Genomic DNA, 26226 nt, shown 5'->3' with positions numbered 1-26226 from the left:
CTGTCCCTGGAATAGGTTGTTGAGTCATTTCAGACTCTCTGTGACCTCATTTGGGATTTTTTTGGCAGCTACTCGAGTGGTTTGTCATTTTCTTCTCTAGATCATTTTATAGTTGAGAAAGTAAGGCAAATAGAAGTAAATGACTTGCCCAAGGTCACACAGCTAGTAAGCGTGTGAGGCTGGATTTGAACTCAGGAAGGTGAGTCTTTCTGAGTTGAGGCCCAGCACTCTCTCCACTGCAGTGCCATTTAACTGCCCTAACACCTAGTAAGTGTTGCATAAATGATAACTATCATTATGTCATTGTTATTATCCCCACACAAACAGTGAAAAATACAGCCTTTCATGCTACAGGTAAAGCCTTCAATGAAGATCTTTGAGAAAAAAAAACATCTTTGACGAGTAAAATAAAAATAGCTCAAATCTATCTAGTGCTTTAGGGTTTACAAATCATTTTATGTCCATAATCTCCTTTGATCCTCGAAGCCGCCCTGTAAGCATGGTTATCCCAATTTTCCATTTGAGAAAATAGGCCCACAATGGTTGGAAGGCTTCAAGTGTTGTGTTTAGCACATATTATCTCCGTGGATCTTGGTAACAACCTGGGGAGGTAAGTTGTACGAAGTAGTCATCCCGCCGTTACAAGCTAAGAAACTAACATTCAGGGAAGTTCAGGTGACCTGTCCGTGGCTATATATTATTATTCAGTTTGTCCTAGTGCTGGGATTTAAACCTGGCAGTGAGGATAAAATGAACCATTTGCATAAATAAAAGTAGATCCTTAAAGATTGCCCATTCTTGGTCTCCAAACTAGGTCTAAACGATAGTTCCTAATTTTCTACTGGGGGGGTGGTGAGGCAGTTGGGCTTAAGTGACTTACCCAGGGTCACATAGCTAGTATGTGTCAAGTGTCTGAGGTCACATTTGAACTCAAGTCCTCCTGACTCCAGGGCCTATATTTTATCCCTTATACCATTTAGCTGTCCCTTCAAAAATATTCTACTGATATTACTCCACTTCTTAGTGGAGAGGCACGTGCTTAAAACAGAAATCAACCAAAAGTTAACAGTTATGAGGGGGACAAAGGGAATAAGGATTTATATAGTACCTACGATGTACCCGTTCACAATAACCCTGGGAGGTAGGTGCTGTTATTATCCCCATTTCACTGGAAACTGAGGCAAACAGATCAAGTCACTGACCCAGCTAGTTAGGGACTGAAGTTGGATGTGCACTCAGGATTTCCTGACTCCAGGTCCATTGCTGTATCCACTGGCTGCCCTCTAGACGAGGAGGTGTTGAGAAGGGACAGGTTTGTAGGAGGGTGTTCCAGAGATTTCTTCTTGAAAATTTTTCCCCAGACATTCTTGCTGGATCTTGTGCTCGTTCCTGCCCACTTCTCCTTTCCTTTTGTCCTTTGGCCTTGATGATAAAAGTAGCTGTAACAACCAGTTTTTGAAAACTCAAAGAAAACAAGCCTGGCTTCCCAGCCACTTTATAACGAGTTTATAAAAATTCCTTTTTGGGCTGAGCCACACAGGGCAGAGAGATTGCTGGTTTTCAGTCAGCCAACACTTAGATAGAATAACTAAAACCTTGATGAAAAGAGGACATTTTTGTCCTCATTCCTGAAGACAGCATTGCCGTGGGGAGAAGAAATAACCAACCCTTACATGTTATGATTTTCTTCTAAATTAAGTAGCATTTACTTTGACTGAGACCCTTATGCATATTAAGAATGAGGATAATCACCTTGTTATTAAAGCCCCATGTAAGGTTTTGACCATTGCCACATATACTTTTGGTTTTGTGGGCTCATTTACTCTTGAATTTTTAGTTGGATTAACACTTTTCAATGGTTTACAAATATGCATTCTGGTTTTACAGAGTAATTTTTATTAAATAATACTGCTTCCTTTCGGTATCTGTGGTCCCCTTGCCCAGTGGATGCTGTCTTTCCTCAGTGCACCACTCTAGAGTGAGCCTTACACACGTCAAGTACCTTATCCATGGTGGATGAGATGATGTGGTAAATACTTCCTGATATGCCAGTGGAAGTACTTTTAATTCTCTGGTGAAATCAGTGGTTTTGCAACCATTCTGCAGCCTAGATCTCACTACAGGATTCTACTGCTGAATAATTTTCAACTCTTTTCCTGTTTATGAGAGTTGCACCTAAGAACATTTTTTCTCCTCTCAATATGACCTTAATGCATGAGTGACTATTACAGATCTTTCTGAGCACCAACACCATGTTTGCATTACACAAAACAGAAGTAAATACCATACTTGATAGAGGATGGACCTTCTAAGTTTGACAAACAAGTAAACACAGGAAGATGGAGGTTTTGTAGGTATTTGCAATGGTCAATTCATGATGAAGGGAATTCATCAGCTATTGGCCAATCCACTGGTGGTGAGCCACTCGTTATTTGGCAAAGACAGTGTTCAGAAAACAAACACATCTTGTTGCCTCAACTGTGCTTGAAATCTTTCTAGCATGACAGAATGTCCAGAGTTTACGTTCTGACGGCACAGTCTTCTGGGGCCCCTACATTGCCTCAGTGAGGCATCAGGGGAGGGTTTTTGGATGAGAACTACAGGTTATTCTTATCTACATTTTATAGGTGAAGAAACAGCATCACAAAAGGTTGAATGATTGACCATGACCATATAACTAATAAGAGACAGGATGAACTATGGATTTGTGCTATCACAATAGAGTAATATTCCATATATAATATCATTATTTGAACTAGATGAAGCTTGAATTCAAAAATTTACTAGATGCATAAAATCCTTGTCTCCTTAAAATTATTAAGAATACTTTCAAGCATAGATCCTTAATCTGGGGTCTGTGGACTTAAAAAATTTTTTTTGAAAACTTTTATTTCAAAATAATTAGTTTCTTGCAAATCTCATGCATTTTATTTTATTCATTTAAAAGCATTATTCTGGGAAAAGGGGTCTTGAGGCTTCAACAGACTGCCCAAAGTATTCATGGTACAAAAAATGTTAAGAGCTCCTGCTTTAGCATTATAATTGCCAGAAATATCATGGAACATTAGACAAAGCTAGTTAGGCAAACATGGCGCCTGACTCCTAGAAGCTTAAAATCGTGAGCGCTCTGAGAGGATGCAGATCTTCTCAGTGAAGGGGGCAGCTTCCACTCCCTTCACACAATTTGTTCCAGACATTTTCATTACTCATTTGAAATGTCTTTTTATCAATTAACCTTCCTTTGTTTCACCTCGGCATCTGGCCTCAGACACATCGGCCTGTAACTACTTAAAGTTCATGCCCAGATTTGGAATGCAGACGGCTCGTTAATAGACGTCAGACTGGAAGAAAGCTTGTCAACACGTTCAATCAAGGGTATTATTTACTGTTGCCACCTATATTTTCCATAGCACACACAAGTCTTGAGTATGGTATACTAGCCTGTCTGCCTGTGTTTACTTGTTTGTCTGTCAAACTAAGAGGGTCCATCCTTTGACAAGTAATCATATTTGCTTCTGTTCTGTTCAATGCAAATGCATCGTTGGTACTAAGAATGATTTATTATAGTCACTCATGCATTAATTTGATACCCTTATTGATGAGAGAGAAGAATGTTTTTAGGGGCAACGATTATGTCAGCAAAACCTCCCAATCTGGCCTTCCTTTACTTATCCCTGTTCTTGGACTCCTGACACCAACTTGGGATGCCAGCTTACTGCCTGCTTCTTTTCCCCTTTGATGGCTCAGGATTTCTGACACTCTCCTAGTATTCCGCACTCTGACTACTGCAAAGTGTTTTCTGATTTCCCCAGAATTCTCTGCTGTTCTGACAGGAAAGTGTCTCATAAAATTTTTATGATGCCCTATTCAGACAGCTCCAAAATGGAAGGGGAAATTGTGAATTTGAGTAGGGGCCATGTTAGGAACAATTGTGATTTTCCCCATGGCCGCACAGACTTTGCTAGTGTCACCTTCAATAGGAGGTTTGATTTAGTTGTATGCATTGACAAAACATTTCATGGTCAAGATGAATCTATAAATTGAAATTTCTGATAGGTTCTTGTTGAGTTGCTTGGGTTTGGGAAAAAAAATTCTTTTTCTTTTTCCTGAAGAGTAACCTAAACTTTCACATTATACCAAATACTTTCTTGTGCTTAGGAATTATTTCAGTAAATTTTATCCAGTTGAACAATTCCTGATGATTACTTCAGGATCATGGTAAGCAGATCATAGGTGTCCCCTTACCCCTTATTCTAAGGGTGAAAGTTCAAGGAAAGTCTCATGAGTTCTCACAGAGGTTATAAACAGGTATGAACAACTTACTATTGTCTTTTTCCTTGTTAGAAAATTTTAGGAAACCTGATACCCACATTATTCCCCTCAAATCTTTAGTGACTTAACAGCCATGCTGCAGTATAATTTCAGTTTAAACTCTTGAGAAATGGGTGTGTTGTTATCTTTGGTCCCTTGGCTAATAATTAATGCTCTTTGCATAGAAATATGTATTATGTAGCTTAACATTAAATAAGAATTGGCCAATTATTGAGTTAATCTGGTTGGTAAAGACCAATGATATCAAACTCTAACAAAAAGGGGCCTATTAAGCTATCTCCACAGATGAATATTGACTTAGAAAACCACATATTGACATTACCCATGATCTATTGCATTTTTTTTTATTTTGTTAAATATTTTCCAATTACATTTTAATCTAGTTCTGGGCAGGTGCCTAGTTAACACATCTGGTATAGATAATGCCTTAGGTGTTCAGTCTCTTGAAAGTATTGAGTGGCTATAGAGACTAAGAGTGTTGGCAAAATAGGGTGAGATTTTGAAAACTTTAGAGCCCTTAGTGTATTTTTTTCTATTTGGTACATTTCTAGAAATCACCTCAACTGTTTCTAAACCTGTTCTTTGATTCTAGGGGCAAACATATGACGGGCTATCTCAACAACCAGTTCAAAGATACTCTTAGTAGAATTTTGACAGTGATAGAGAACTATGTCAATAGTCTTAGAGTCAGAGAATGCTGGCATTGGAAGGAAGCCACAATCCCTCAGTAAGGAATCACTTCTGCTCTATCCCTAAATGATGGCCACCTGCCCTCTGCTGAAGTACTTTCAGTAATGGAGAACTGACTGCTTTGAGAGACCATCCAAGATGGTATGGCTCTACACATCAGAAAACCATGGATTATTTGAGCCAAAACTTTCCTTTTGGCAGATTCCACCTATTTTCCAAAGCAACAGAGGACAAGTAATTCCCTCAAGAGAATGTGAACATCCCAATAGTAGAGACTCTTTCATTTTTGAGTCTATATCACCAGAGCCTTGTGTAGTGCCTGGAACATAGTAGGTAATTAGTAAATGTTAAAGATTAATCCATTGGAACTAGACAGGAGCATACAAGTCTCCACTAAATATGGGAAGAAAGTGCAAATTTCCCCTTAGTTTTCTCTTCCTGTTCATATAGCAGAATGCCTTGCAAATAGCAGATGCTTAATAATTTTTTTCACAGATTTGGAATAACATATGTAAGCAGAGCAAATTAACTTGAAAGTGAAGAGAAAAAATTTAACTTTTAAAAATAAATCTCAATGGTTTTAATTTCATTTAAAATGTCTGCTAGATTGTGAATTAATTGGTTTCTATACTGATTGTCAGAGGTTTGAATATGAACACACATATGTGTATGTGTTCTTGTAGGAATTATTAGCATTCAAGTAATTTCATATGTGTGCACATGCACACATGTGTACCTGTTTTCACATTCATACATTTATGCACATACATATATCTCTATACATGGCAACCTTTTTTTAACTAGAATATTTAATTGCCCATCTATATTAATAGGAGTTTCCAAACCAGATGTTCTGATATTGATATTATATTATATTATATTATTATATTATATGATATTCCTGATATTATAGTTACGAACACATATGTAAATAAACACATATGTATGTACAAATATACAAACATTGCAAAATGACCCTGAGTTCTCAAAGATTATACCAGTAAAAAGCAAGCTCTGGCAGATTCTGCGATGATAGAAAGGCTTTGAGTAAAGTCTTAGCTTTAAATTGTTGCTGTAAAAGCTCGCTTGCTCTTTTCTAATGCTTTTCATCAAAGATATACTGTGTGCATGTAGATTATTCTCAGATGACCTAGTCTTTGTTTTCTGAAGTCCAGACTAGTATCATACAGGGAAGCTCATCACAACTAAGTTGACCATTTGGTAATAAATTCTTTGAGGGCAGCTAGGTAACTCAGTGGGTAGAGCGCTGGACTTAGAATCAGGCCACAGACACTAGCTATGTGACCCTAGGCAAGTCACTTAATCCTATTTGTGTCAGTTCCTCATTTGTAAAATTGAGCTGGAAAAGGAAATGGCAAAGCACTTCGATATTTTTGCCAAGAAAGCCCCAAATGGGGTCACAAAGAATTGGACACGACTGAAACAACTGAACAAAGGAATTCTTTCCACAAAACAAAGGAAAATATAAAATAGCCCTCAATACTCTATGGGCCCTTTCCATTTCTATAGGCCTGATAAGAGCATGGTGTAAAATGAGGCACAGGATGTTAAGAATCACATAATCTTTATACATCTGAAAACATTAATTTAGCTTTGCTATTTAAAGTTTGAGGTCCTTGTCCAGTGACCAGTAAGTGGATAACCACTAGAAGAACCTGAATCATACATTTCTTGCCAGTTTTGAAAGGAAGAAGGAAGTTTCCACTAAATGGAAAAATAGCTTACATGTTCTCCTTGGAGAAATAAATAAAAGACGTGATCAAATTGAATTTATTTATGTATCCAAACATTTGGTCATCTCATATGGTCATGCTCATGATAAGTACTTGCGATGATGTCATTATGAAAATAATTGCAACTTATTTACTAACATTTGTTGTAGAGGATGAAGTAAGAGGTATTTTGCAAAGAGCATGTGGCCCTCCCAATTAGATAAGCATATAATTTGGTATTTAGTGAATTTAATCCAAAGATGGCCCTAAGTAAGGATGGTTAAAAAAAGTAGGAAAATATGATTCATGAGTTCAAAATTAGAGAAGCTAATGACTTGTAGATGGCAAAGAAGCTTTGCATTTCTATGTATTGAACATTTTCTTCAATAAAATAATTGGAAGGTACTAGATGTGGTGAGTAGTAAATAATATCACCAAATAATGAAATTTATTACATTTTCACATTCAGAAAATAACTTGTTATTGATATAGGAATCATTTAATTAGCAGTGGTTAGTGTGTAGTCAAACCACCACTTGTTTGAACAATGGGCCAAATTAATAGGGTAGCTAGATGACACATTGGATAGAGTACTAGACTTGGACTCAGGAAGGCCTGAGTTCAAATCCAGCCTCGGAGCCTTACTAGCTGTGTGACCCTGGACAAGTCACTTAATTCTATTTCCCTCAGTTTCTTCATCTATAAAATAAGCTGGAGAAGGAAATGGCAAACCACTCCACTCTCTTTGTCAAGAAAACCCCAAATGGGATCACGAAGAATCAGACACAACTGAAATGACTAAACAACAACCAAATTAGTACAAACATAAAAGAACAAAAACGAGAAGATGGCGTGCAATTTAAACAACTCCACTTTGACTCATTTAAACAACTTACTGATGTCAAACAATGATAAATGGTAGAGCAAAGGATATTGGTACCAATTATAACCATTTTATTCAGAAGAAAATAGATGTGAAGCAATTGCCATAACAAGGATACCAAACACTTGACCTCTGCTGAACAGATATAGGGCAACCAAGGGAAACACTTATTTATAAAATCTTATGGAAAAGGATGATGGTAGATCCTGAGCAATCTGTTCCCTGGCATACTGTAGGTGTTTAATAAATGCTTGTTGAATTGATATTTTATCATCAGAACACCCAGGCATAATAATGTGAAACTGTTCCTGAATGTTGTCATTCTCTGGGATTCAGGTACAGCCATACCTTATTTTAGGAAGTGTTCTCCAGAGCCAATGGGAGCTTGGAACAGCGGTAAGAGCTAGAGATGGTGCTGAATACAATTCCAGTGTGTCATTTGTTTCATCATTCACGGGTTTTGTGTGTGTGTGTGTGTGTGTGTGTGTGTGTATGTGTATGTGTGTGTGTGTGCGTGCGCGTGTGTGGGTATGTGTGTGTGTGTGAGTGTTTTTAAGACTGCAAAAACTTTATCTTCAGTGTTTAACTCTGCATAATTTCAAGAACTCTCATCACAAGGACTGTTCAGCATCTCCCCAGTGGCTTGTTTCAAAGATATTTTTCGGATAATAATTTCCCATTAACAGGAAAAGCAAAAGGATGAACAATTACATTTATTACTTGTGTGACTTTGTACAGGGTACTGAGCTAGGTGCTGGAGATATAAAGATAGATTGGCACAAGCCCTGCATTCAAGAAGCTTACAATTTAATAGAGTCAATGCTGAGCAGTATCCAGTAATTAGCTCTGAAAGAACTGTTTTTTAAAAGATTAACTTCCTTGAAACTAACTAACATGATTCAGAGAATTAATTCTGCAATTTAATACCTCCTTTGGAGCTCTTATTTTTCCTGAAAGGAACCCCGATGACTTGTTCAGTAGCTTTTAGTTGGCACCTAATTAAATTGATTTCAGAAGATTGGGGAGTCATTGAGCTAAACACCAATATTTCTACTCTGAGTATTTCTGATTTAACAATCATTCTGCAGACACCAAAATAAAGAACAGTTTTTGAGTGCTAACATTAATTAATTGGTATTAAATGGTCTTTCACTTGTAAGTCCTAGGGTACATTTAAAAGCATACTTTAAAGAAATGGTGGGGTGGGTGAGTTAAGGATTCTCCTTCTTTGCCAGTAATGATCTACGATATAAAATGAAGGCTGTTGAACATTTTTTAGCTGTTGATCTTTCAGTTCTTCACTCTAGGAGGTAAAAGAATTTTTTTATTCCATTCTAACTCAAATATTTCTTGTTCCACAGATCTTAATATCTGATATGTAACAACAAGGCTAAGACAAATCCTAATCTATCTGATGTGTAACTGACCAAACCAACATAGTCTTGATTCAATCAGGAGTATTCTTCAAATGAAGAAATACACTTTCATGTATGCAAAGAACCGATTTGTTTTGTTTTAACCTGGTTTGGGCTTAAGAAACATAGGATCACATAGTATGAGCTAACAGGTACCTATAAGAGAAGGAGAGTCTTCTCATCTTGCAAATGAGAGACCTGAGATCCTTGAATAAGAAGCCAGGAGCTTTTAAGCGGCAGAGTCAGGATTTGAACTCAAATCCTCTTGATTGAAATCCGGTGCTCTTCCACTTTTCTTTCTCTTTTACTACTAGTTAGCAAACAGAAAGATCTGGGTGGATGGGATTTAATTGACTTAGCAGTGCTGAGACTATCCCCTTTCTCATTTACGTAAAAATGTGTCATTTATCCTGCAAATACTCAGCTTTATATTTAGTATTTTTTCTAATTGTGATTTTTCCTTCTTGTGAGGGAATGAATCGAGCAGACGGTTTTCTGAAGGTTACCAAGATTCACTAAAGAATGACTAGAATCTTTGCTTCTGACTTATGATTTTTAGATGAATCCCCATTTTTGAGCTTTTATTTGTCCCCTTTCAGCATTTTAGCATCCTTTTGCCTCCGCCTTTATAAGTCAAGGCTTAACATGTTCTCTTTGAGCAGGTTTAGCATTTGAAAAAATTAGCAAAGTTAAATGGAAAGAATGACGAAAAGTACTTGTCACAATTATTGTTTCAGTATCTGGCAGATAGTACGTGTTTAATAAATGCTTTCTTGCTTTATATCATTCACAATTTAATTCCTTATTTTTAAAAATTTATTTCTTCATCCATTTGAATCTTTTCCATCTGTTCACAAAGTGATCTTGAGGACAAAAATTGTATTTTGGAGTTAGTTTTGGAGGAGAAAGGGAAAGTATATAATTTGGCGCATGTTGAATGCGTTACACATTCTTCTGTGCCCTGTTTGACTATTCCTAGTTCATCCGTGGTTTGGCACCCTAGGCAAGTAGGGCAGTGTTTCAATGAGGGAGCAGTTCTATGCAAATGGAGGTAAGGCTGAGGAGCCCAGGAACCAGCGCTTGTGATTCTTGGTGCTGGAACTGGATGTAATCATTGCGTGGTTAGTGTTTGGGGATCCGAGACAAACTCCTTAAGTTTTATTTCATTTGTTTCTCCAGGTGTCTCTTTTCTTTTTCTGAAACTCTGCATCCAGACTTCTTGGTGTTCCTGTGGGATATCAGTAGGTGAGTCAATGAAATTTCATTTTCTTTGTTTTTTGTCAGTGTTTTGCAAAGTGTTTGCATTTGGGGAGCAGTTTAATTTATGAAAGAGATAGATTCTAATTTTCATCCTTTCTGGCCCTTGCAGAATAAAGAATGATCTTTATAAAAAAAATTAGGATGATCAGTGTCAGGTGAGGATGCAAGAAATCATATGTTGCTGCCAAAATGAAACTTAATGCTGTCCTCCTACCATATTTTATTTTGAGGCGTCTAAGGGTTGTGTTTTTTTGGTTTGGTTTTGTCCTTAACCACTTTTCAGGTACGCTCACCATTCAGGTTTTCTTGTCTAGTCATCCTAATCACAGAATCTGACTTGGAAAGGATGTTAGGGGAAATGACATCCAACCACACCTGATCAAACCTGTGGTCGCTGAGCCTTTGCTTAGAGCCCTCCAATATAGGGAAACTCACTCCCTCGGAGGCCTCCCATTCTACTTTGGGAGAGGTCTAATTGTCAGACATTTTCCCTTATCTTTTAAAATCTGTGCCTTTCCGATTTCCTTCTATTGCTCCTCAGAATGAAGAACAAAATGCCCTCCTAGACCAAACAAAACAAGTCAGGTTGTTGTTGTTGTCCAGTTGTGTCTGACTGGAGTTTTCTTAGCAACGTACTGGAATGGTTTGCCATTTCCTTCAGCAGTTCCTTTTACAGTTGAAGAAACTGAGGCAAACAAGGTTAAGTGACTTGCCCAGAGTCACACAGCTATTACGTGTCAGAGGCTGGATTTGAACTCAGAAAGGTAAGTCTTCCTGACTCCAGACCTGACACTATCCACTACGCCACCTAGCTGCCTACATGAAAGCCCTTTAAATATTTGAAAACATTTCTCTTCTCAACATGTAAGGCTTCTGTTTTCTAAGCTAACCATCTGAGGATGGTTCCTTCAACTGATCCTGACATTGGATCATAGATTTGGAACTTGAAGGTACCTTCAGGACATCTAGTCTCATATTACAGATGAAGAAACTGAGGTTTAGAGAAAGTGACCTACCCAAGGTTCACAGAGTATGTAACAGAGGTAGTATTCTAACTCAGTTCCTGCAACTTGAAAGCCACTGCTCTCTTCCACTGTATTCCATTGCCCCTTGTGTGGCATGACCTCATGACTCTTCCCCACCTGCTTGCCTTACTCTGTACCTTCTGTTGCTTATCAATGTCCCTCCAAAAATGCAATGACACCCAGAAGTGAACACAGTCTTCTAAATGTGATCTGACAGTTCCATCAGAACTGTCACCTCCCTAGTCCTGGACATTTCATTCCCCTGAGTTCACTCCCCTCCAACTACTCACCCTTAGACTCTTTCATATCCAAAGAGTAAAGAAGAAAAAATAGAAAGGGTAGATTCAAATTTCTTAGTTTTGCTCCTTGACAACTCTTTTGAAAGGATTGACTAGATGAGAGTTGGAACTGGCCAACCAGTGCAGAACTCTGAATTAAGCCCAGTTGGATATACTAGTCTATTCCTTATTTATTTGTGGAAATTAAGACTGAGAAAAGTTATTTTTCCAAAGGACCCTTTTGGCTAGGATATAGATCCCTGTGGGAAAGGCCCCATTCCACAGAATGTTTTGGAATAAGGGAGGGTTAAGTTTCTGTGGAGAATTTAGTCCAGCTCTAAGTTGGGGATGTAGACAAGAAGTACAGGGTCAGGAAAGGAACCAGGAATTAGGTTATTACATAGAAGTGATCTGTTTGACTAGGGACATTGAGAGGATATACACATATTATTAAATGGTTCTATTGAGAATAGTAATTTGTTCTTCTAATAGTTCCCATTAAACAGTTTAGATTAAGTTACTGTGGAGTTTTGTTTTTGTACTTACGTTGACAGATTTCAGTTTAAGATGATTTGTGGCAGAGGATCATCCTACATGCTATTGACCTCTTCCATTTTGTTCAAACACTCCAGGAATGGGACTATATTCTCCCATGACCTCTCTCCCTCTCTCTGCATTTCCCTTGTTCTGGCCTTTTTACAGTAATTGATGGGTCTTTAAGACACTCTTGTTATATGCAGAATAAATATTTTGCTATCCTCATGCTTGCTCGGTGCCAAAATAATGAGGGCTATAGCAGACAGAAAAAATTAAATGCTCCAGCTTCTCAGTTCCACTGGTTCTTATTTAGAAATTTTTTGGTAATGTTGGCCTAATTTTTGTGTTTCTTAACAAGTAGCCATCCCATGGAAAGTCATTTAAACTTCAATTCAGACAGACTAGAGGGAAGGACAATATGATTCACATAGTATTTATAAATAAAAGCAGTATTATTACATTCAATTACGTGCTATGATTCAAAACAGGAAAGCTAACTCTTATAGGCTCTCTACTTTGTTTTAATGAACACATAAAAATGGTTTGTAATTATCATTTAAATGAGTACATCTCATAATACTAGCAATCCAAACCACTCTTCTGAAACCTTCATTACTGTATTAATTTGTAGTATGGATGAAGAAGCATTTTGCTAAGCAGAAAAAGTAACTCTACCTCAGTCACTGTCTGTGTTTTAATCAATTTCAAATCAGTGGAATTGATATTAATGAAATTATACCACACATCAGAAAAAAAGATGTATGATCAGGCTCAAAAAGTTTGTTGCTATTTTTAGTTTTTCAAAATTTAAATATGAATTAGTGGGTGATTTCGGTTTGGGGTGACACTTTGGCCAGACATGACTTGGTATATAGACTAATAATATCTGATCAGTGAAGAGAGCTTTTTCCCTTTACAGGTCACTAGTTAACCACATTTAAATTGAGAAGCGCTATGGTAATGATAATTACTGTTGATATCTGTATAGAAATTTAAAGGTTGCATATCTCATTTATATACAAATTTCATTTGTTATTTGAAACAATCCTGCATAATAGGTGCTACAGATTTTATTATCTCCATTTTGTCAGAGAAGAAACTAGGACAAGAGAGGGTAAGAGGCTTTACTACAATCCGGCTAGTCAACATCAGAGAGGATTTGAACCTACCTTTCCTTACTCCAGACCGATTGTTGTTCATCAGTCATGTCTGACTCTTTGTGAACCCATTTGGGGTTTTCTTGGCAAAGATATGGGAGTGGTTTGCCTTTTCCTTCTCCAGCTCCTTTTACAGATGAGGAAACGGAGGCAAACAAGATTAAGTGACTTGCCCAGGGTCACACGGCTAGTGTCTATGATCAGATTTTGAATTCAGGTCGTCCACACTCCAGGCCCAGCACTTTACTCACTGATGTACCTAGCCGTCCCTCCAGAACTAAAGCAAGCTGCTTCCCAGATGTAATCAGTAGAGCATTCACCTAGAAACCAATCACGCAGCCATACTGTTTGATCCTGAGCAAGTCACCGCTGAAGCAGACCTTAATTCACTTATTGGAGGGTCTTCATAATAAAAGAATGAGTCATAAGGAATGAATCATGTTTATAAAGCATCATGAGGTCTTTGAATGGAAATCTATAATTTATGCATTATTCAGAAATATATTATTTGCAAGTACTTTGAAGAATCAAAGGTCAGAGGAGTACGTAACGTCTTGGTTCAGAACTTGTCCCAGGAATAAGTCTAATATGAAAGCTGTTGCTCATGTTTAATCAATTAACACGTGTTTAAAGAAACCCTTAAGTATTCAAAAGGGGAAAGGAAAAGATTTCAATATGAACAATAAATACATACATACACAATTACATGTAAAAATAATTAACCTTTGTTTTGAAAATTTGGGGTTACAAATATTATCTCCTTCCTCCTTCCTCACTCGTTAAGAAGGCAAACAATTTGCTGTAAATTATACATGTACAGTCGTGTATAACATATTTCCATATTAGCCATGTTACAAAAGAAAACAGACAAGAAACCCCTACAAGAAATCCCCAAAACAAGAAAAATAAAGAAGGTCTTCAAAAGGATGGTTTGATCTACATTCAGACTCCAGCAATCTTTCCTCTGGAAGTGGACAACATTTTTCATCATTCGTCCTTTGGAGCCATATTATTGTGTTGCTAAGAATAGCTAAGTCATTCACAGCTACAATACAATAGTTACTATGTTACAATGTTACTGTGTTACAATATTCTCTTGGTTCTGCTCACTTCACATTGCATTCATTCATATAATTCTTTCCAGGGTTTTCTGAAAGCATCCTGCTTGTCATTTCTTATGGCAAAGTAGTATCCCATTGCTATCATATACTGTAACTTCTTCAATCATTCTCCCCTTGATGGGCATCTCCTCAGTTTCTAATTCTTTGCTACCACAAAAATAGCTGCTATAAATATTTTTGTACAAATAGGTCCTTTTCCTTCTTCTTTGATCTCTTTGGGACACAAACCTAGCAATGGTATGAGGCAGTTATCTTAAGACTGTAAGTTGCTGATATGTACTGACCTGCATCCGTAGAGAGTTCCTTATGGCAGTGAAATCAAAGGTCCAGTTACTAACCTTTCTAAACCTAGAGTAGTCACTAAATAAAAAAAATATATATGCGTATATACATATACGTATATTACATATATATGTATATTTATGATATAATAGAATTTAGTTCAGGAATCCTATGATATATCATTAATGCTTCGTCACATTCTTCATCTTCCCCAGATTTTCGTTTGAAGGGTGCCAAGTTGTCTGAAATCTGTCTTCAGTGCTAATGACTATTTCTTGAATTCTGAGTGATTTAGGCTTACGTACAACTTTTCAAGCAATACTTTGGCCTTCTTAAAAGCTTAACCTCAACTGTGTAGTATAGTCTTACTTCTGAACACTGCCAGATCTTTCATTTTGCCTGTGATACTGCAGTAAGTACCCTGGTCCTCAGAATGAAATTTTATTTGTATCAGACAAGATCAGCTCGGAAATTCTCATTCAAGAGAAAATGACTATTTTCTCACCAACAGTACATCAAGGAGTTCTTGCAGGAACCCCCTTTACTGTAGTGCCAGAAAAAACAGAAGATTACTTCTATGCTGCTCTATTAAAACAGATCAATTACAGTGTATTTAATCCAGTCGTTATAAAAGCTACATCCATAAGACACTGTCAGGCTGCAGTGCAATTAATAGTTATTATAAATACTGCTACTTAGCTCTACGTTCAGGCCCTTGCCTTGTTTAAATCCCTTCATAATAACTGATGGATCCTGTGATAGGGACAATACATATTTTGTTATCCATATGCCTGCTCAGTGCCAAAAGACAGATGTGTTCCTAGGCAAAGGAAATTAAATGTTCCTGATGCGTCTAGTCCTGTGGGCTCTTTTCAAAAACGTCCAAGCAGTGTCATTATTTCTGCATGAGAAAAACTCCATTGTCAAATCTTGTAATCATGTGTTAACTAAAGAATGACATATGTGATGTTTTTTCTCTGCAATAGCCTTGTGCAGAGGGGTAGCCTCTGGAGTCAGACTGTTAAAGAGTCTTTAGTAATTCATTGATCTAACAGACAAAGGAGACGTGCATGTTGGTTGAAATGTGAAACTGAAGTTCTGAAATCTAAGACTAAAGTTTAATGTTCATTTGTATCATCAAGCTCAAGGCATCTTTTTGGAGAAGATAACAGAAATTAAACATTGTACATTTAGTAGTATGTGATTTAGAGACAGCCATTTTAAATGACCTTTTTATATTTTTGGTTACTTTTATGAATAGGCAAAAATATTGGCTCTTAAGTTTTCATAAAACCCACAGTGAACTGTCCCTTTGTCCTATCCCATCTACTGCCAACTTCTTTCTATTCCTCCAGTAAGGACTCTAACTGAAAATGCTGTAGGTAGTGCAATAGATAGAGCACGAGTCAGGAGGACCTGAGTTCAAATCCAGCCTCAAACATTTACTAGCCGTGTGACCCTGGGCGAGTCACTTAACCCTGATTGTCTCCACCAAAAAAAAAAAAAATACTGTGAGAAGAAAAAACTATACTAGTATATTTCTTCTGTAAATTGGATCAGATTAAATTGGATTAAATTGAATCAGAGTTGTCAAACATACATGTGGACAGGAAAACACCAAAGTGCATCCTGAGCTAGATGAAAATGTAATTGAGGAACTATTTAACAAAATAAATAAAAATAGAATAGAATATAGATAATCTTAGCATGTGGTTTTCTTAGACAATATATGGCCCGTAGGGATGCTTATGTAGAATTTGATGGGCCCCATTTCTGTCTTGACACCATTGTACTAGGTGACCTCTAATATTCTTTTCTGGCATCTGGGTTGCACAGTGGATAGAGCTCTGGGCCTGCAGTCAGGAAGACCTGAGTTTGAATCCAGCCCCAGACACTAGCTATGTGACCTGGGCAAGTCACTTAACCTCTGTTTGCCTCAGGAGAAGGAAACGGCAAACCACTCTAGTACCCTTGCTAAGAAAACTCAATAGACAGTATTGGCATGGTCCATAGAGTCACAGGGTCAGACATGACTGAACAACAATATTCCTTTCTACTCTAAATCAATGATTCCATGATATTATACCTCACATTATGCAATCAATATGTTCCCAAAGTTATACTGACCACCTTTTTTTCCAATTGAGTCATATTTTAAGTATAATTAGGAATTTTAATCAATAGAAAGAGATAAAATTTTAAAAATAAACAGCTTAATTAGGGTAAGGGTTATGAATATCACCCTAGGTATAAAAGAACAGTGCAGCAAAGCCATTTGGTATAAGAATAATCATCTTGTAATTTTTTGTAAATTAAGCATAGTTCTTTTGAAAAATGCATTATTCCTTTATTTTCAGCAATCATATTTTAGAAATTTGAGTGCTAAATTCTTCCCCTTCTGCCTTTTTTGCCCACCCACTGAGAAGGCAAACCATGTGATTTTAATTATACATGTGAAATCATGCAAGGCATATTTCCAAATTAGCTACGTTGCAAAAAGAAAAGTAAGAAAAAAAATTTTTTTTAACTCAAGCATAGTTTTTCTTAAAGTAGGGCACAGATGTGATTACCTTGCTCTGAGAAATGTGTGTGTGCATGTGTGTGTATGTGTGTGTATGTGTGCATTCTCTACCTCATAGATCCTTTGTGTTCATTGGCTTATTCACTGACCTTAAGCCATTTTAGCCATTTAGCTCAAACTATCAGTTTGATCGGTTGCTCTGGAAGAGAATACAACTGTTATTCATATTCTGTAGTAGAATTGATGTGTTCATCATTAGATTCATTACATTTAAGTGCCTACTTTGCTAGACATTAGAGACACAAGGATAATGGGGGATTCAAAGCTTTGCCCCCATGGAGTTTATGGGGTGGGGGAATGGTGAGGTATAGATGCACTAAATAACTAAAATGAAAGGGAGAATGTGATCATTACAAAGTAGAGGTCCAGGCAGATTATTCCATGGAGATCTGAGGAAGATGGATCACTTTCATTTGGGGAGAGGAGTCAGAGAGTGCTTTACAGCTGAGGTGGAACACAAGTTGGGCCATTCAAGGAAGGGACTTCAGCAGGCGAAGACTGCCCAGGAAGGGAGGGTGGGACAATCCATTCTGGGGTTGGAGAAAAGGGAATGTAATAAAGAGATGAATAATACTGTTCCTAGGTAGCAGTAAGGAGTTGAGCTTATATGGTATAGAAAGAATTATTTGGTTATTATGTTAATAACCAATTATTAAGTTAGCATTTAGGTTTTTATCCTTTTATTTCCTCATTTCAGGTCTAGCCCCTGTAAAAACTGAATCTCTGAAGGATGTACCTGGTTGATGAGATTGCCCTGATCCTTGAGGAACATGCCCCTGGATCTTGGGTGGGACCCTACCCTACTAGGCGGTCTAACTTTTGTTTAGAATGGAAACAGAATCCAATCTAGGAGAATTCTTGATTCAAGGAAATGAGCCCCAGTTCTTATACCTTTCCATTGGAGTTTAGTGCACGTCTCCTAGTTCATAAAGGAGAAAACCCATCAGAGGAGTCTGGAGGGAGATGAATTCCTTTGTCCAGATTGCCGGAGGAGGCAGAGTCCCATGCTTAAACTATGTTCTCTATAGGAGGGGCTGAAGACTTTTTAGCCCTTCTCCTCATTAAACATCCAGCCCATTAGGGTCGATTTCCACTTATCAAGAGCATTCCCTTTAAAAAAAGTATTTAAGACTTTCAGGCTCCCCATGTTTTTGTGTTTGGTTTTTTGAGAGAAATACATGACCATCAATTTATTGATTATTAGCTAGTCTAATTAATAAATTGATTATTAATTACCCAGAAACTCTAGTCCCCTGAGGTTTTACATTCATCATAATATTGTATGTCTATAGTAGATTCAGACACCCATGACTTAGTGATTTGCTTCAGCATTTACCCATATAATGGTAGGTATGTTGTAATTGTAACCACTGCCTATGGTTGGGAAGTAATAGAGAGGGAAAAGTGGAAAGTCAAGGGGAAAAGAAATTCAAGGATGGAGCAGATATCTGAAATGGTCAGGTCTAGGGAGCAAAATGACACCAGGATAGACTTCATGGACTATGAGTGAATAGGGAGAATTCAAGAGACCAAAGAGACCCAAGGAAGGCAAAGAGCAGATATTGGAAGAGTGAGGAGAGGGGGAGGGTCTGCAGGGTATGGTTATAGTAGAGAATTTCAGAGTTTAAGATCTTAGAGGAAGAATAGTTTCAAGTGATGGCAAGCTCTAGGTTGTGATCATACCAGCATGCAGCTGAAGAAAAATGAAGATGGAATTTATATGAGTAAAAGCATTCAAGGAGTGGTGATCAGTGCAGTTATTATAGGCTTGATATGAATGGTGCCTAGGGTGGGATGAAAAAAGAAAACTGAATCAGAAGCTGGAGTCACTGAGAAAGACAGGACAGCATCCTCAAGGTCAATGGGCTTGACAAATGTACGATTTTTCTGATTTCAAGTAGCTTTCTCTGGGGGGGTAATGGGTTCTTGTAACAATTTCTTTACCCCAAGGACTGTGAGGGAAATCTTCTGTGAATTTTGCTTCTGGTACTGCTTTTTACTGTGCTAAAGTTGGTGTTAGGCCATGGTGCTGGTCTGGGCACAGAATTCTGATATGAGGGCATACTTCTTTTTTCAAAATTGACACTTTGATGATCTGAAATTTGATAGTTTGGGGAACAAAAATAAGGACGAAAAAGAACTTCAAGACTACAAAAGCGTCTGTTTTTGATGATTCCAACAATTAAAAGTTAGTTCCTCCAGCATTCCTTCCATTCTGAGACCATGAGGAAAGAGATATCTAGAAGATACTCTAGCTGTAGTTGGACTAATGGATAGAGTGCTGGGCCTGGAGGTAGGAAGACCGCATTTCAAATCTAAACTCAGATACTTACTAATCGTATGACTTTGGGAAAGTCAATTAACCTCTGCCTCACTTTCCTCAGCCATAAAATAAGGAAAATAACAGCACCTACCACCGTGGGTTGTAGTAAGGATAAAATTTAACAATATTTGTAAAAGCCCAGTGCCTGGCACATAGTAGGCACTATTTAAATGCTTATTCCCTCCCTCCTGCCCCAAACCCTTGCCTTGATAAGTTCATCAAGCTTACGTAGAGATTAGTCTTTGGCTTTGTCAGCATTGACAGATTTCTCCATAGAGGGAAGAAGGTATTCCTTATTCTTATGTTGAGATGAAAAGTAGCACCAGTAGCGTGTCATGTGGCTAGAGAGCTGAACACAAGGACCTCAAATCACAGCACATGACTATGGGTCCCTTAGGTGAGTCTCTAAGACTAAATTGTAGAGAATGTACAATCTGCATGGGTAGAAGGCATTTCCTCACTGAAGAATTCCCTGTAACAGTGACCTTAGAGATCCAAGTACCTATCTCTAGGTCATTAGTGCACTCAGTGTTCTGGAGGGTTCTTTATTAATGATTGCCTTCAGGGCATATACAGTTTATATATTTATGTGTACAAACATACAACTCCCGCCTCAGCTTTTTCTACCCCTGTGTCAAACAAAAGTTGTACTAAAAGTAGATAATCCCCATAAAAATTCCAATTTTCACTTGAAGATTTTCTCATGATAACCCCATAAGGTAGGCAATATAAGTTTAATTTTGGACGTGTACATTGCACAGATGAGGGAACTAAGATTCATGGAGGATGGGACTTTCCCACAATCACACAGTCAAGAAGATCTGTGAGCTAGTCCCAAGTCTCCTGACTCCAGATTCCACAGTATTTCTACTGTCAGGGAATAGATCTGTAAGCATTGAGGCCTTACCCTATGGAAATCTTTCCTGCTCTGTAAAATTGAATCAAGAATTTCCTGACTGAAGCTTCCCTCCTTGTGAGGAGCACTTGTTTAACATCATCTATCCCTTTTGGTGAATTCAAACACCAGAAGGAATTCCTTCCTTGATTCTCTTTTTCTCTGCAATGGAAAGTTAGACTAAAAAGGATTTTCCCTTTTTGGGTCATTCAAGTCTTTGAGTACAAACTGTGAAAAAATGTTAAGGGGGACTTGGAAAGCTCAAATGGTCTTGGAAAATGTGACTAACTTTAATCAAAGTTCTGTACACATAGCCTACTTGTGTTTGCTAGGAAATGGATATTTCCTGTCATTAACTCATTGCTTAGGTCATCAAATTTATGTAATGAAGACTAATACTTGAAAAAATATGACTGAAAATATACTTCAGAGATCCAACATAAATGACTGAAATGAGCCAGTTAATTTTTCTCTATTTCTCACTCCCAGACTTCTGCTCTTTGAAATTTCCACATCCTCATTTCAGTTCCTCTTCTTAGATGTTTTGTCAGTCAGGTTTTCTCCTTCGGCTCATGGGATGAATGTCTGGAAAAAAAAGCCACAGAGTCAAACTGTGAGCTAAAAAAATAATAAAATTTTGAGTTTGATTCCTAATTATTCCAGTCCTGATTATCTGTGCTCCTTAAAGGCAAAATAAGTGAATTTCAGATTCCTTCTCTTAAATACTTGACAGTTTTGGCAAGAAATTTGTTGTGGGAGGAGCTAAAACTGATAGCTACAGATTTAGAATGAATAAGAATCCAATTATCCATCTTGTTCTTTTTCTTCAGTTACTAGTGAAAAATTAATTTTATAAGTGGTTTACTTTTTGTTATCTTGAAGTTGTATCTTAATTAGTGCTCGGTTCTGAGAAGTTGACTGGGAAAGGAACAAACCCATCAGAAAGCAGTCTTAAGTAGGAATCTGTAGTCTGAGGTAATTGTCTTATTACCAGTTGTCAATGCCTTGTAAGTTGACCAGGTCAAGACCTGTCTCTGGATCTTTCTAACCCCACCATATTGCATTTCATTGGGAAAAGACTTTACTCCCTGCCTAAAACAAAAAAAGAATAGATTAATAAAAAGAGGCATATTCTCTCATGAGGAATCAGATGCCAAACTTTTCTCACTTGAACCAGAATCCAAAGAAGAAACTGATCTAAGAAGAAATACAGGTTTACACCATAAGGATTGGCAAGGCTTGTCCACCAGATGCTATAATCATCATTGTCGTTGTCATCACCACCATCGTCATCATCATCATCACCACCACCATCATCATCACCACCATCATCATCATCATCATCATCACCACCACCATCATCATCATCACCACCACCATCATCATCATCATCATCACCACCATCATCACCACCACCACCATCATCGTCACCACCACCATCATCATCATCATCATCACCACCACCACCATCATCATCACCACCACCACCATCATCACAGCTTTCTGTTACAAAATGTGATAGTTTTACAAAATGCTCTCCTCACAGCATTTCTGTGATGTAGTCACAGCAGTCCGCAGTATTAATATTCCATTTACCCAGACACAAAATATTGAGATTTAGAAAAGTTAAGTGATTTGCCTGAAATTACACACTTAATAAGCATCAAAGCCAATCCTCAATTCAAGTGTTCTTTCCACTAAACCAGGGGCTTCTTAACCTAGGGTCCACAGTGAAGGAGTCCACCAGATTGCCAGAGAGGTCCATGAAACAAAAAAGATTAAGAAACTCTCCACTTGTATGAAATGTCACTGTAACTGGCTAACTTTGTGCCCACGTCAAGAACAGCAAATGCACCTCCTTTCCTAATGACCCGGCGTATTTGAAATATGTAAACATCTATTTTTTTTATCAGTTTTCAACTTAAATACATGAGGACAAAAAAAAAAAGAACATTTCCATATACACAGCATAACATAAAAAGAGGATTTGCTGTAAAATCATGAATTTACATTTCATACTGTTTGTAAACATCTATTTTAAATATGTTTCTGCTTCTTTCAGCTTTGCATCACTGAGGCAAGTGTCTCATTGTCCCATCCTCGCTATGGCTCTCACATAGCATTCCATAGTGAATATGATTCAAACACAAAGACTTCATCTCTGAGAATGGTTGCTCTTTAGTAACTCTCCACTTCAGTATTTGGCAACAGACTAGATGGATATGTGGAATGAATGGGTGAGAAATTGAGGATGACACTTGGGTTGTGAAGCGTGGTGCCTGGGAAGATGGTGAAGGCCTCGATAGTGATAGGGATTTTAAGAGAGGAGAAATTTGGAGGGAAAGGTAATGACTTCTGTTTTGGACATGCCTATGGAATATCCAGTTAGAAATAACTCTGGCAAGGGGCGGAGCCAAGATGGCGGAGTAGAAAGACGCACATACACATAGCTCCGAACCCACAACCCATAGAATGGCTACAGGGAAGTAACTCACGGCGAATTCTGCACCCAGAGGCCACGGAATATTGGAGCGAGGCAGATTTCTGTTCTGGAGCGACCTGCAAACCTCTCGTGGGGGGTTCTTCGCGCTGCAGACTGGGCGCCAGGACTGGGAGCTGAGTGCAGCCCTGCCGCGGCCATGGCACCGAGAGATACAGATCCGAGCAGGCTTCAGGGACGGGATCTCCAGCAGCCGCACAAGTCCCTCCACCCACAGGTGATGGGGGTCGGTGAGAGAGTCTCTTTGGTGGGTGGAGGGGGGAGTGGGGTGCCCCCATAACTCAGGCTCCCCCCCCCGGGAGGTAGAAGCTGAGAGGTGGCTGCAGACCGGGGCTCCCCAAGGGGGCAGGAGCCTGGATCCATTGTGGAAGGTCTGTGCATAAACCCCCTGACGGAACTGAGCCTGAGAGGCGGCCCTGCCCCAACCTGACCACCTAAACTTAATCTCACACTGAATAGCAGCCCTGCCCTCGCCAAAAGCCCTAAGGCTGGAAGCAGCATTTGAATCTCAGACCCCAAACGCTGGCTGGGAGGATCAGGAGGCAAAGTGGGTGTGAGGAGAATATTCAGAGGTCAAGTCACTAGCTGGGAAAATGCCCAGAAAAGGGAAAAGAAATAAGACTATAGAAGGCTACTTTCTTGGTGAACAGGCATTTCCTCCCTTCCTTTCTAATGAGGAAGAACAATGCTTACCATCAGGCAAAGACACAGAAATCAAGGCTTCTGTGTCCCAGCCCACCCAATGGGCTCAGGCCATGGAAGAGCTCGAAAAGAATTTTGAAAATCAAGTTAGAGAGGTAGAGGAAAAGCTGGGAAGAGAAATGAGAGACATGAAGTCAAAGCATGAACAGCAGATCAGCTCCCTGCTAAAGGAGACCCAAAAAAATGTTGAAGAAATTAACACCTTGAAAACTAGCCTAACTCAATTGGCAAAAGAGGTTCAAAAAGCCAATGAGGAGAAGAATGCTTTCAAAAGCAGAATTAGCCAAATGGAAAAGGAGATTCAAAAGCTCACTGAAGAAAATAGTTCTTTCAAAATTAGAATGGCACAGATGGAGGCTAATGACTTTATGCAAAACCAAGAAATCACAGAACAAAGAGAGAAGAATGGAAAAATGGAAGATAATGTGAAATATCTCATTGGAAAAACAACAGACCTGGAAAATAGATCCAGGAGAGACAATTTAAAAATTATGGGACTACCTGGAAGCCATGATCAAAAGAAGAGCCTAGACATCATCTTTCATGAAATTATCAAGGAAAACTGCCCTGAGATTCTAGAACCAGAGGGCAAAATAAATATTCAAGGAATCCACAGAACACTGCCTGAAAGAGATCCAAAAAGAGAAACTCCTAGGAACATTGTGGCCAAATTCCAGAGTTCCCAGGTCAAGGAGGAAACATTGCAAGCAGCTAGAAAGAAACAATTCAAGTATTGTGGAAATACAATCAGGATAACACAAGATCTAGCAGCCTCTACATTAAGGGATCGAAGGGCATGGAATAGGATATTCCAGAAGTCAAAGGAACTAGGACTAAAACCAAGAATCACCTACCCAGCAAAACTGAGTATAATACTTCAGGGGAAAAATTGGTCTTTCAATGAAATAGAGGATTTTCAAGCATTCTTGATGAAAAGACCAGAGCTGAAAAGAAAATTTGACTTTCAAACACAAGAATGAAGAGAACCATGAAAAGGTGAACAGCAAAGAGAAGTCATAAGGGACTTACTAAAGCTGAACTGTTTACATTCCTACATGGAAAGACAATATTTGTAACTCTTGAAACATTTCAGTATCTGGGTACTGGGTGGGATTACACACACACACATGCACACACACACACATAAGACAGAGTGCACAGAGTGAATTGAAGAGGATGGGATCATATCTTAAAAAAAAAAATGAAATCAAGCAGTGAGAGAGAAATATATTGGGAGGAGAAAGGGAGAAATTGAATGGGGCAAATTATCTCTCATAAAAGAGGCAAGCAAAAGACTCATTAGTGGAGGGATAAAGAGGGGAGGTGAGAGAAAAACATGAAGTCTACTCTCATCACATTCCACTAAAGGAAAGAATAAAATGCACACTCATTTTTGTAGGAAAACCTATCTCACAATACAGGAAAGTGGGGGATAAGGAGACAAGCAGGGTGGGGGGGATGATAGAAGGGAGGGTATGGGGAGGAAAGTGCAATTCGAGGTCAACACTCATGGGGAGGGATAGGATCAAAAGAGAATAGAAGTAATGGGGGACAGGATAGGATGGAGGGAAATATAGTTAGTCTTATACAACACAACTATTATGGAAGTCATTTGCAAAACTACACAGATTTGGCCTATATTGAATTGCTTGCCTTCCAAAGGGAAGGGATGGAAAGGGAGGGAGGTAAAGAAGTTGGAACTCAAAAGTGTTAGGATCAACTGTCGAGTACTGTTCTTGCCACTAGGAAACAAGAAATACAGGTAAAGGGGTCAAGAAAGCTATCTGGCCCTACAGGACAAAAGAGAAGACGGAGACAAGGGCAGAGAGGGATGATAGAAGAGAGAGCAGATTGGTTGTAGGGGCAATTAGAATGCTTGGTGTTTGGGGGGGGGAGGGGAAAAAAGGGGAGAAAATTTGTAACCCAAAATTTTGTGAAAATGAATGTTAAAAGTTAAATAAATAAATTTAATTAAAAAAAATTCTTTGTTGTAAGGGACTGCTCTGTGTCTCTGAGGAGAGACAGAGAGGGAAATCTAGGTGATATAAAAACAAAAGATTTCAATAAAAATTTTAAAAAAAAAAGAAAGAACTCTGGCAGTGTCTATTTGATGAAATCTGTATCTTTTCTCAAATACCCTTTGACTATGATAATGAGCTGTGTGTCTTTACATTTCAAAGCTAAAAAGAAAAAAGATATTTAATGTGGAGACTCTAGAGTTTTTCAGCCACCCTTGTCTGTCAGCACTGCTTCTTAACCTTGATCAAATAGTCTAGAACTTTTATTGCAGATGAGATAACTTATAAGTTATTATTCCTGGGCTTGGGACATGAAATGACCCATATAAGTGAGATTTTATCCCATTTCAGTCTTCCCCTGCCATACTAGAAAGGCTGATTGGAGTTAGACCCATTAAAGGATATTTGGTAACAATGGAAGGAAAGGAAAAAAAGAAGAGTGATTCTGTTGTGGAAATGCACTATAGATAATTAAGTCCCATAAATGTGGGTCA

General features: G+C 38.3%; 1 protein-coding gene across 8 annotated transcripts in view; it reads left to right on the top strand.

The window, feature by feature from the left end:
• The window catches only part of LHFPL2 (LHFPL tetraspan subfamily member 2), a 241756-nt gene that overhangs the window by 110267 nt on the left and 105263 nt on the right, over positions 1-26226 (top strand). For all 8 annotated transcript variants that reach the window (XR_011966527.1, XR_011966524.1, XR_011966525.1 and 5 more), the window contains one exon: positions 10233-10298. The gene's annotated coding sequence lies outside the window, so the exon portion shown is untranslated. The remainder of the gene's footprint in view (positions 1-10232; positions 10299-26226) is intronic.

The sequence above is a fragment of the Notamacropus eugenii genome, chromosome 4 (genome assembly GCF_028372415.1).
Source record: "Notamacropus eugenii isolate mMacEug1 chromosome 4, mMacEug1.pri_v2, whole genome shotgun sequence".
Lineage (NCBI taxonomy): Eukaryota > Metazoa > Chordata > Mammalia > Diprotodontia > Macropodidae > Notamacropus > Notamacropus eugenii.
The sequence above is the reverse complement of the archived record's forward strand: the minus strand, read 5'-3'. Positions and strand labels throughout refer to the sequence as shown.